The sequence below is a fragment of the Erinaceus europaeus genome, chromosome 5, assembly GCF_950295315.1.
Source record: "Erinaceus europaeus chromosome 5, mEriEur2.1, whole genome shotgun sequence".
Classification (NCBI taxonomy): Eukaryota; Metazoa; Chordata; class Mammalia; order Eulipotyphla; family Erinaceidae; genus Erinaceus; species Erinaceus europaeus.
In genome coordinates this window covers 20,309,223-20,322,855 of record NC_080166.1, presented here as the reverse complement: position 1 = coordinate 20,322,855, position 13,633 = coordinate 20,309,223, and positions in this window count along the sequence as shown.

Here is a 13,633-nt window from a genome sequence, read left to right as displayed (position 1 = left end):
ATAACACAGAAGCTTCCTTTAATGCAGATGGGATCTGGCTCAAACCTGGGTCATGCTCATGACAAAGCAATGCATTATCCCAGTGAGCCATTTCCCCACCCCAATGATATTATTTTTAATGAGCAATTACGTATGTTTGCTCTCATTCTGAGTCACTGTATTTTTGTTCTGCTCTCAAACACAGTACTCCCTAATATCATGACTGAAATGAAACATAAACTTGAAATATGTGTCTATTAGTTGCTTTTTGTGAGGTAACATAAAGTGTATATTTATTTTGTTTCAAATTTATGGAAATATCAGCAGGAGCAAAACCCACCTTCTAGAATCTTGGTAGGATGATAGATTCCAAGGTCTGGGAAGAGTTCCAGATGAATTTCAAGGAAGTTCATTTCTCAGTGTTGCTACTGAAGATTCTTTCCCTCCAAATGAATGCATTTGTAAAAAAAAAAAAAAAAAAAACAAAAAAAAAAACCACTTTATTTATTGGATAGAGACAGGCAGAAATTGAGAGGGTAGGGGGAGATAGAGAGGGAGAGAGACAGAGAGACACCTGCAGCCCTGCTTCACCACTTGTGAAGCTTTCCCCTTGAAGGTGGGTACCAGAGATTCGAACCTGGGTCCTTGTGCATTGTAACATGAGCACTCAACCAGATATGCCACCACCTGGCCCTCGAATGAATGTATTTTTAAAAATCTTTTTATTTGTTTATTATTGGACAGAGACAGAGAGAAACTGAGAGGGGAGAGGGAGATACAGAAGGAGAGAGACACCTACAGCCTTGTTTCACCACTTGTGAAGATTTCCCCCTGCAGGAGGGGACCACAGGCTTGAACTGGGCCTTGGTGCACTGTAATGTGGCCGCTTAACCAAGTGCGCCACCACCTAGCCCCTGAATGAGTGCATTAACTACTGTCAATTTAGTGTTCAGTTAAGGGTAATTGGAAGCAATAATGCACCTACTCTGTACTTTTTTCTCCCTGTTTATTTAGGAGTCATCGTGGAAGATAGCCAAATACAAAACATTTGCTTTGTTTTCATTTGCAGGATCAACAGCAAAACCACAGGGAAAAAAAAAAAAAAACAGTACCAAGTAATTAGCTCAGAGCAACACACAGGCAATGATAACACACCACAAGTGTGACCAGCCAGCCAGCTTCCTGGGATATGCACTGAGAGTGACTGTGACCACACAGCAAGCTGAACTCATTATAATCCTATAATGATATTCATAAGAATAGCAACAATAATTAATGCTTACAAACCCTGGGTTTGATCCAGCATCTGATCTGTTCAGAATCTGACCAAATACAGAAGGGGGATTTGCAGGTATCTTTCTCTCTGCCTCTCTATCTCCACCCACTCAATTTCTCTCTGTCCTGCCAAAGAAAAAAGAAAGAAGGAAAAAAGAAAGGAAGAAATTAAGGAGAAAGAAAGAAAAAATAAAAGAAACATTACTTCTGTAAGAGGTGGATTCTTAGAGCAGGCACTGAGCCCAACAGTAACCCCGGTAGCAAAATAATAATAATAATAATAATAATAATAATAGTAATAATGATAATAAAAAATAAAAGGGTTTTTTGTTCTGGGTTATCTTTTTTTAAATTTTTCATTATCTTCATTTATTTATTAGATAGAGACAGCCAGAAATTGAGAGGAAGGGAGTGAGAGAGAAGGAGACAGACACCTGCAGCCCTGCTTCATCACTTGTGATGCTTTTCCCCTGCAAGTGGGGAGCAGGGGCTTGAACCCAGGTTCTTGTGCATTATAATATGTGCACTCAGCCAGGTGTGCCACTACCTGGTCCCAGTCTTTTTCTTTTAATAAAGCTTCATTTCTGGTTTTCCTTACCAACAGTTGTGTGTTATTGGTCATTTATTTTAATTTAAAAATATAGAGAAAACATTTTAGAACTGTTTCAATTATATTCACAAAGAATGTGAGTAATGGAAATACAAAAACGTCAGACATGTGCTAACCTTTGACTAGGTTCACTTCTGTTTACCTTAAAGTCAACTTTTATTAGGATTCATGTATATTTCTAAGTAATGCTAACCATGAATCTGCATCATATTATGATGCAAAAGATTAAATGCCTTTGTTTAAGACACAAGGTTTGCTGTTCTCTCAAGAATAGAGCAGTACTACGAAGTGAAGCAGGTTAGCTTTTATACTATCAGGAATTACAGTGGTTTCCGAAGGCTTCTAATGGTTACATTTTAGAAATATACATGGAAATTGGCAATGAGTCTTTGAAAAGAGTATTGAATAATGTTGTTCCATTTAGTGGAAAGATTTTTAGTGCTTCAGATTATGGCTACGTCTTGAAGACAATGTTTTTCTCTGCAAACAATTTTTAGCAGATAAGAAAAGTTACTAATGAAATAGTATCTACTTAGACTTAGATACCCTCCTCAACTACTTCCTATTACAGTTCTCTCATTCACTCTAAAGCTAACCTTAGCAAAGCAAGGACTGAAAAAGCTGAATAAGGGCAAGAGACTGGCATACTTTAATGATGACTCATTCAGTCACTATCAGGCCACCCCAACAGCTAGGGCCCTACTCTGGGAGCCCTGAGATTCCCAAACAGACATGATGGGCCTAGACCTTAAATAAATCCCTCTCTCCATTATTACCGGTCATCTCTATCAGGAATAACAAAATAGACCCCTTTGTGGGCCCCCCATAGGACCTTGCCCTCAACTTGGATCAACAACGGTAGAGAATGTTCCATCCTCCCAAGGGAGGCTGGACAACATACTCTATGCTACACCTGAGACAGATGGGTCGATATTGGGGCAGCTTGGAATGTTCTTACTCATGACCACAGAATGTGAGCTCAGATCTATAGGGATGCAGAGGTCACATAGGCTCCTAAGCTGAATATGGGCCCTAGACCAAATCAAATCAATGGGGTTTACAGTCAACAATATTTATACTCCTTTCCCATATTAGGGAGCTACTCTCTCCCCTGATCCAGCTTTCTGTACCTTTTCCAGCCATGACATCATCTCCCCAGACAATAACTTGGATCCATTGGCATATCAGATTTCAGGCTCAGGGAAAAAAAAAAAAAAACTAGTATAGCTACAGGCTTTTTGGAATATAAATAAAAGATGCCTACTAGCTATCTATAGAATGGAGGACCCCCCCAACTCTTCATCTGCACTATTCCAGCCTTTAGGTTCATGATTGTTCAACAATTTGTTTGCCTTTATGTTAACTCTCTTTTCAGCCACCAGGTTCCAGATGTTAGCATGATGCCGACCAGACTTCCCTCAACAGACGACCCCAACAATGTGTCCTGGAGCTCTGCTTCCTCAGAGCCCCATCCTACTAGGGAAAGAGAGAGGCAGGCTGGGAGTATGGATCGACCAGTCAACGCCCATGTTCATCGGGGAAGCAATTACAGAAGCCAGACCTTCCACCTTCTGCATCTCACAATGACCTTGGGTCCATATTACCAGAGGGTTAAAGAATAAGAAAATAAGGAGTCGGGCTGTAGAGCAGAGGGTTGAGCGCAGGTGGCGCTAAGAACAGGGACAGGAGCAAGGATCCTGGTTCGAGCCCTGGCTCCCCACCTGCAGGGGAGTCACCTCACAAGTGGTGAAGCAGGTCTGCAGGTGTCTATTTTTCTCTCTCCCTCCCTCTGTCTTCCCCTCCTCTCTCCATTTCTCTCTGTCCTATCCAACAACAATGACAACAATAATAACTACAACAATAAAACAACAAGGGCAACAAAAGGGAATAAATAAATAAAATATAAAATAAAAAAGAATAGGAAAGCTATCAGGGGAGGGGATGAGATACAGAGATCTGGTGGTGGGAATTGTGTGGAGTTGTACCCCGCTTATCCTATGGTTTTGTCAGTCTCCTTTTTATAAATAAAAAGAAGAAAGAAAAAAAAAAGATGGGTCCTAAAAAAAAAAAAAGAGTATTTCAAAATGAATTCCCAGTTTGATGTTAGTATTCTAGTAATACATTTTTGTACACAAATAGGTTAAAGATAATGTTAAAAAAATAAATAAAATCATTTTAAATCTAATACTTGGAGAAGCCCACTTGGTACAGAAACTTTATTAAATTTGAATAACGATTAAATATTCAAATAGAATGATGTTTTTGCACACATCCGTATGTACTAAGATTAGAAAAAAGGTCTTATCAGTGTAGACATTATAGAAATAAGTTATACAACTACTAAATAACTCATACTGGAGAGAAACTTATTGAATATAAATCAGGTTAACAGTAATAGGTACTTTATGAACATTTATATTTTTGCATGAATTGTATCTGTCTTATGAAAAAGTACTTTTTATTTAATTTTGATTCTCATGTTACATGCAGAGAAGCAGGGATTCAGATGTCTCTTTCCTCTTTTCTCTCAATTTTTCTCTACCTATCAAAGTAAACAGAGTTTTAAAAAATTAACTCAAAAATAGATAAAATAAATGTAATTTGCATTGCATGTTCTATTTGTCAAAAGCTTCTTTTTGGAAATATGAAGAGTTTCAAGTTTGAAATTGGACATTAGGTAAACTGCATTCAAATAAATAATTATTGTTTGCAAAGGTTTATGTGTTGATTTTTCCTGAAGATATATATGAATATAAACAGGTTTCTATTTAATATTAAAGAGATAAACATCCAAAGGAGACTAAGGCAAGTATAATCTTATGGGGCTACATCAAATTAAAAAGCTTTTCACAGCAAAAGAAACCACTACCCAAACCAAGAGACTCCTCACAGAATGGGAGAAGATCTTTACATGCCATACATCAGAAAAGAGTTCAATAACCAAAATGTAGAAAGAGCTTGCCAAACTCAACCACAAGAAAACAAATGACCCCATTCAAAAATGGGGAGAGGTCATGGACAGAATATTCACTACAGAAGAGATCCAAAAAGCTAAGAAACACACGAAAAAAAATGCTCCAAGTCTTTGATTGTCAGAGAAATGCAAATAAAGACAACAATGAGATATCACTTCACTCCTATGAGAATGTCATACATCAGAAAAGGTAGCAGCAACAAATCCTGGAGAGCTTGTGGGGTCAAAGGAACCCTCCTGCACTGCTGGGGGAATGTAACTTGTTCCAATTTCTGTTTAGAACAGTCTGGAGAACTCTCAGAAGGCTAGAAATGGACCTACCCTGTGATCCTGCAATTCCTCTCCTGGGGATATATCCTAAGGAACCCAACACACCCATCCAAAAATATCTATGTACACATACGTTCTTAGAAGCACAATTTGGAATAGCCAAAACCTGGAAGCAACCCAAGTGTCCAACAACAGATGAATGGCTGAGCAAGTTGTGGTCTATATACACAATAGAATATTACTCAGCTATTAAAAATGGTGACTTCACCGTTTCAGCCAATCTTGGATGGACCTTGAAAAATTCATGTAAGGTGAAATAAATTAGAAACAGAAGGATGAATATGGGATGGTCTCACTCGCGGGCAGAAGTTGAAACACAAGATCAGAAGAAAAAACACAAGTGGACCCTGAACTGGAATTGGCGTATTGCACCAAAGTAAAAGACTCTGGGGTGGGTGGGTTGCGGGGGAAGAATACAGGTTCAGGGAGTCGGGCTGTAGCGCAGCAGGTTTAGTGCACATGGCACAAAGCGCTAGGACTGGCGTAAGGATCCCAGTTCGAGCCCCGGCTCCCCACCTGCAGGGGAGTTGCTTCACAGGCAGTGAAGCAGGTCTGCAGGTATCTATCTTTCTCTCCCCCTCTCTGTCTTCCCCTCCTCTCTCCATTTCTCTCTGTCCTATCCAACAATGACAACAGCAATAATAACTACAACAAAGCAACAAAAGGGAAAATAAATAAATATATATATATATAAAAAAATAATACAGGTTCAAAAAGGATGAAAGAGGACCTAGTGGGGGTTGTATTGTTATATGGAAAACTGGGAAATTTTATGCATGTACAATCCATTGTATTTACTGTCAAATGTAAAACATTAATTCCCCAATAAAGAAATTTTAAAAAAGAGGTGTACATCCCTCCATTTCTAGGGAAATGAAAGCTAAGATAAATAGATAGATAAGACCAAAGCATAATTCATAGTGCATTGAAAAAAAATAAGTGTATATATTAAATAAAGTAGCATTTGAATTTATGTTAAAGACCAACAAAAATTTTAGTAGGCAAACATGTGAGGCAAAAAAGGCATTTTGATAGAAAACATGTATATGAGCAAATATTAACAGGCTTGAAAATCAAATTTATTAGAGGAAAAATGTATTTTTTTAGATTTATGTTTACTGAATGAATGTTGACATTGGATAGTCAAACATAATTCTGTGAAGGGGTTTACCATGGCATATAAGAGTTTGAAAACTGAAAAATTATGGAACACAGAACCCTCTGGGACCCAAGAGAGCAGCATATGGAAAGTCTGTCTTTATCTTCTCCCATAACCAGAGCAAATATAACCCTCAGTGTGAAGGATGAATCTATATATAAGCAGACCTTGAAAGTGAGAGCAAAAAGAGTCTACTTTTTAAAATAAGTAGCACACAGCTCCTGTAAGGAAAACAAAAAGTAAAATTTAGTATAAGAAAAAGAGAAAGTCATTGGCCATTGGAGAAGGAGAAATAGCTCTCAAATCCACCAATGGAGTAGGGGAGATGGAGGTGAGTTACTCGAATCACTTCTAAAATCACAATTTCTCTTTCTCTTTCTGCTCTACAGTTAATATAGTTTGTTCTATTCGGTTTGTGTGTAGGGTCCCATGTTCTCAGCATCAGTCACATGTAAAACCTGTTGCTCTCTTCCCTGGTACCAACAGATGTTTAAACTACAGTTCCTTTCTCAACAAGTATGCCACGTAGAGTTTCTTCCTCTTTCCAGCTACTGGATATAAGTTTAAACTTTTTATTTATATATATATTTTTTATTTATAAAATGGAAGTATTGTCAAGACCATAGAATAAGAGGGGTACATTTCCACACATTTCCCACCACCAGAACTCCATATCCCTAAAATGTCTTCCTTAGCACTGATAGATGAGTAGATACTAATTAGATTTTATTTTTAAGAGATTTTTTATTATCTTTATTTATTAATTGGATAGAGACAGCCAGAAATTAAAAGGAATAGGGAGACAGAGAGGGATAGAGAAAGAGAGACAACTGCAGCCCTGCTTCACCACTTGCAAAGCTTTCCCCCTGCAGGTGGAGACCGGGGGCTTGAACCTAGATCCTTGCACATTGTAATATGTGCATTCAACCAGGTGCACCACCACCTGGCCCCTTGATTAGAATTTCTTAACATTAATTTTCAACATTGCTTGTTTGGTTAAAACCTGAAACTCTGATGAATAGGGCTTCCACAGCAGGAACAAATAGCTTCCATACAAATGGGAAAGACAGAAACACTTGCCCAACCAAAAAACGAAACACCATCATTGGGGTAAGCAGATATAATTGGGAGGAAATTTCTAAGGTTCAGCTCTTTTCCCTGAGAGTTACAGAAGCTTGTTGGAAAAGTAAAAATGTACTGAAAATATTTAGGTAATGATAAAAGAATAAGATAAACATGACTGACGTCTCTTAATGAATTGTTAGAGGACTTAGAATACATTACCAAGATTTGAGCTGTCTCAGAGAGAATATAATTAACAACTTATAATTATTGATAATCTAAGCTCAGTAGTTCTGATTTTTTTGCAATACTTAATGACAATGGGACTATGAAAATTATTATTACTTGTTGAATGTGGCAGGCAGTAACACATTCAGTAAAATGCACAAGTTACCATGTGTGAAAACTTGGGTTCAATGTTCTGGTCCCCATCTGCATATCTGCAGGTATATCTTTCTTCTCTTTTCTCTCTCTATTAAAAAAATACACCTTTATTTAGTATTCTTTCAAATTGACTTGAACTTCATTCCCTGAGCATTTTTTCCCAAATATAAGTCACAAATTAATAGTCTGTGTGCGTACACACACACACACACTATTGTATAAAAGTAAGAGGTGACCTGGACACATTCACTATCAATTTTAATTGGGAAAGAAATACCTCATGTTGCTGCTGTGGCTTTTTGATTTCTTTGTTCTAAGACAGTGAAACTACACTAATTCTCAGGGTCAAACTCTAGTTAACAAGGAGTGTAGTTGGGTAATATTAGAAGCCCTGCCATTTTCAACTATATTTTTATTGTCATTCAGTTAACTGATAAAGAAAACCAACTGTAAACAGCAGTTTTCCAGCTGCTTGAGAGAAAGCACTTTTGCGTCTTTGCATATCCAAAAAGCCATTCCTATTCTGAATGCAATTCCTATGCATAATCTCAAAAATAATCTTGAGTAGAGTACTCATGATAGATGGTGTTATTGAATAAAGATTAGTTCAACTTTAGAATGTCTTAGATTCCTTTCATTGCTGTAAATGAAAAAGCTTCAAATATAGGAGTTTTGAGAGAGAGGGGAGAGTAAACACACTCAGAGAAATGATGACTGGTGTTTGTAAGTGTCTTACTTGCATAGGAAATAATCAGTTCACACCATTCTAGCATGCTGCCGCTCATGAAAATGAGATTTCTTATAAAAGTTACAAGTCTGGGTGGGGGTAGATAGCATAATGGTTATGCAGATAGACTTTCATGCCTGATGCTCCATAGTCCCAGGTTCAATCCCCTGTATCATCATAAGCCAGAGCTAAGCAGTGCTCTATTTAAAAAATAAAATAAATTTTAAAAATTAAAAAATAGTTACAAGCCTACCACTCAGTGGAGTTTGCAGTTAACAGTATTTATGTACTTTTCCCATATTTGGGAGCTACTCTCTTCTCTGATCCAGTTTTCTAGTCCTATTTCCCACTTTGACACCATCTCCCCAGATAGTATCTTTGGCCCATTTGCATGTTAGCTGTCAGGCTCCAGCAAAAATTAGTTAAGCCGCGGGCCTCTTGGAATAGACCTACTAGCTTTTTCCAAAATGAAGACCCCAAACCTCAACTGCTATATTCTTGCCCAAACCTCATCTGCTATATTCTTGCTATATTCTTGCCTCTGGTTATTTAACTATTTGTTCTGCTTTATATCTTAATGAATTTTTAGCCACCAAGTTGCAGATGCTACCATGACACCAATATGACTTTTCCAGGTAGACGAGCTCACCAATGTACCCTGAAACTCCATCTCTCCAGAGCTCTGCCCCATGAAGGAAACACAGAAAGAGCCTGGGAGTATGGATCCAACTGTCAATGCCCATGTTCAGTGAGGAAGCAATTACAGAAGCCAGACCTTCCACCTTCTGCTCCCCACAGTGATCCTGGGTCCATACTCCCAGAGATATAAAGAATAAGGAAGTTTCCAAGGGAGGCATGGGATATGTAATTCTGGTGGTGGGAATTGTGTAGAATTGTACCCCTTTTATCTTATGGTCTTGTCAATATATATTTTTTTTTATTTAAACTCAAATAACTCAAACTAACGGTAGGCAACACTGACCAATGAGACTGAGTCACCAGAATCTGCTGTCTGTAGCTGACACAAAAGATCACACAAAAGCTTCAGTCTTTCTCAACAGAGAAGGGAGCCGCTGAATGGTAAGGATCTTCATAGTTACTTAGGACTGTCTCGAGAGACGTGAACTAAGAGAAAAGTCTCTGGGAGTGACTCCTACAGCACCATACTAGAGATGGATTTTAGGAGGCTGTGGAGGTGGCGATGTTTATGGAAAAAATCTTTCAGGGGTTCGTGGTGGAGTACCAGGCTAAGAGCACATATACCAAGTGCAAGGACACGGGTTCGAGCACCTGCTCTCCACCCACCAGTAATCCACTTCACACGTGTCTTCAGATGCCTTTCTCTCTCCCTCTCTATCTCCCCATCCTCTCTTTCTGTCCTATCTAATACAAATAATTAAAAGGAAGAAAGAAAGAAAGAAAGAAAGAAAGAAAGAAAGAAAGAAAGAAAGAAATAAAGAAAGAAAGAATCATGAGGAGCAGTGGAATTGTAGTGCCAGCACCAAGCCCCAGCAACTGGAGACAAAAAATAATTTAAAAAAACAGGAAAAAACTTTCATGCCTGAGACACAAGGTTCCAGGTTCAATCCCCAGTAGCACCAAAAGCGAGAGCTGAGCAATCTTCTAGAAAAACAAACAAGCAACCAGAAAAAAGAAGAGGCAGATGAGAAGAGAGATGCATTTGAACCAATACAATATTATACACAGACTTTCAGTATATTTTGAAATAGAAAAAGAACAATGTTGAAATAAGGGAGATGCAACAATAAAATAACATTTTTTGTCATCCTTTAGTTTTTTTTTTTTTTCTTATGAGGGTTATCAATGGGTGATTATATGTCTCTTGTCTCCATGTCCAGCAGAGAAGCAATAACACAAGCCAGAACCCCTATAAGTCAGAAGCTCTGTAACCCATAAAGAAGTTTGGTCCATATTCCCAAAGGGAAAGAAATGATAGAGGAAGATGACCAGAGGACTCTGAACTCCAGCGCCATCAGGAGAAAAAGGGAGGGGCATCCAACAATAGTCACAGGTGTAGGTGTAACCAGGGGGAGAAAAATGGGCAAATATATATTTATATGGGGCCAGGTGGTGGCACACCTGGCTGAGTGCATATGCTACAATGCCCAAGGACCCAGTTTCAAGACCCCAGCCCCCACCTGCAAATATATTCTCAATCCACATATAATAAAATACCACCAACCTCAAGATATTTTATCAAGTGCTTGACATCACTGGAAAGATGCCTTTCTTGCTCATATTTTAAGACATATAATTGTTTTAGAATGAGTATTCTGTTTAGGATTTAGTATTACAGCTTAAAGCTTCCAAGTGAAGCGGGCGCTGCTTCTCTTATGTGGCATTCGAACACAAACTATTTTAGAAAAACGCCAGCAAACTCTTATCCCCTACTTACTGTCACACAAATTCAGAAAGATGCCCTAAGTTTTCAGGGATAAAGTCATTTCTCCAAAATAGAAGCAGCTTTCTTGACACTATAATTTTCTCAGTGGTGCACTTTAAGAGAAACTTTTGATCACTAAGCACCCAACTCTGCTCGAGTGACCTGAATGACAAAGATATGTCAGCCTGATGCTGCGGAATATTGGCCTAGAAAGGAAAACATGGCTACGTGGATTTGGAGGGCAAATTTTAAATAACAGGAAATGTTGGCGAGGCACTCTATAGCGGCTCTGTTTCAGGGAAATGGATGTACCATCTGCAAGGCTAAACTGAAATGACAAGCCTTGGAGGCAGAGAGAGTAAGTGTTCAATCCATTTGGCAGATAAATCAGGTCATGGATTGGCTTATTTAGCTTCAGTTTCACATAAACAATACACAAGCAGAGGCACTGAACCATTGCTAAATTCAACAGGAAATTCCATTTGAGGTTATAACTGTGCTGGAGATTCAAATGGTCTCTGTTCTCCCACTCCATCTTGTTTGTTTCTGCCATGACGACCAGCGTATTTTGATCATTTAGACAGCAGACACTATCTGAGCATCATATTGTCTTGGGACAGAATGGACGGAACCACCACTGTGCTGAAACATAACTTGAATTTCTATAATAGAATTATACACATGGTGACAAATACATAAAGGACACCCTTCCATTTGTGAGAAGTATTCACTTGCCATCTATCTAGTCACAGGAGAGATGGACTTTCCTAGCATTTCTGAGTTAAATGCTCATTACAGTCTGAAACAACCCTCATGCCCTCAGCAACTAATTAGCTGCAGCCGACATGTCTTTTACCTTTGATCCTTATGCACAATTTCACCTTTCCTTGGTTAATGTGATCAAAGACTAGGTTCCAGTTCTGTTTGATTCCTTCTATTTTCATAGAATTTCATACTCTTCGAGAGAGTGGAAGCACTTTTTTTTTTCATTTTTCCATTTTGATGGAAGACTGTGAATTGCACTTCCCCTCCATTCTCTTTGTAGAGGTCAAATTTCAGATATGACAGAGCAATGGATTCTCAGTTGTTTTCTGTGTTTCTATGATCCAAACCAGTGAATTCAATTTAGCCTCTCAATTTGAATAGTTCATTTTTCTATTATAGAACAAAATCTTTCAGAGTGAATTCTATAAAAGTGGAATCTTGGGGGTGGGGAGGGTAGTGCAGCGGGTTAAGAGCACGTGGTGCAAACCGCAAGGACCGGCATAAGGATCCTGGTTTGAGCCCCCGGTTCCCCACCTGCAGGGGAGTCGCTTCACAAGCGGGGAAGCAAGTGTGCAGGTGTCTATCTTTCTCTCCCCCTCTCTGTCTTTCCCTCCTCTCTCCATTTCTCTCTATTCCTATCCAACAACGAACGACATCAACAACAACCGTAATAGCCACAACAAGGCTACAACAACTAGGGCCACAAAAAGGTGGGAACCAGGGCCTTAAACCAAAGTCCCTGTGCATGGTAATATGTGCACTCAGCCAAGGGAGCCACTCCCCGCCCCCCCCCATATGTTTATTTTAACTCATTTTCTCTTTTTGTCAGTTAATTGATCTTAAGAGACTTTATTACTCATTTCCTGTAATTTTAAATTTCCTTTTCATTTCAACATGAAATACACTTTGCAGTAATGAGACTTAAAAGTTGAATTGCAGGGGGTCGAGTGGTAGTGCAGCAGGTTAAGCACATATGGCCCAAAGCACAGGGAGTGGCGAAATGATCCCGATTCAAGCCTGGGCTGCCCTCCTGTGCGGTGGGGGGTGGTTGCTTCACAAGTGGTGAAGCAGGTCTTCAGGTGTCTTTCTCTCCCCCTCTCTGTCTCCCTTCTCTCTCGATTTCTCTCTGTCCTATCCAACAATGAACACAACAGCAATAACAACAACAATAACCACAACAATCATAAAACAAGGGCAACAAAAGGAAAAAAAAAAGCTTCCAGGAGCAGTGGATTGAGTTGCAAATTATTTACTGATACAGACAGAGCAAAGCATGATGGTAAATCATGTCTTGAGTTATATATATTTCTCATTTTATTTTAGATTGTGTAGATTATGAATTTATATATAAAGTACTTTGAAAACATCAAATTCTAAGTTAACATGAAAGCAATCAAAATATAAGATGTGATAGTAGACATATATGTAATATATGAAGTATATGCAATCCACACACATATCCAGCTGGCTTCTACTTGTAGTCTAGTCTACAAGGCTGATTCTGGATTGGAGAAATAGTGCAGTACTTGCACACACAACATACATGCCTGAGGCCCCCAAGGTCTTAGGTTCAATTCTCCGTACCAGCGTGTACTAGAATTGGGCATGCTCTGGTCTCTTGCTCTCATAATAAAGAAAAAAATATTTTAAACTATCAACCACAGTATTGTGAATACAATTAATTCTGCACTAATTCAACATTTTTTCATAGTTATCTTCTCATGGTGTGTCCTAAGTTGACTGTACTGGGCTCTTAGTTGCATTACATAAATCTTTCTTCGGTACTGAACGATTAACGCCTCAGATCTGAGAAAGGGACCGGAGATGGACTTGCCTTCTATTGGAATAGGTCCCATGTCTTTGTTCTGGCGCGTGCATACACACACACACACACACACACACACACACACACACACACACACACACACACACACCAGAATGTGAGGCCATAGAATACCTGGCCC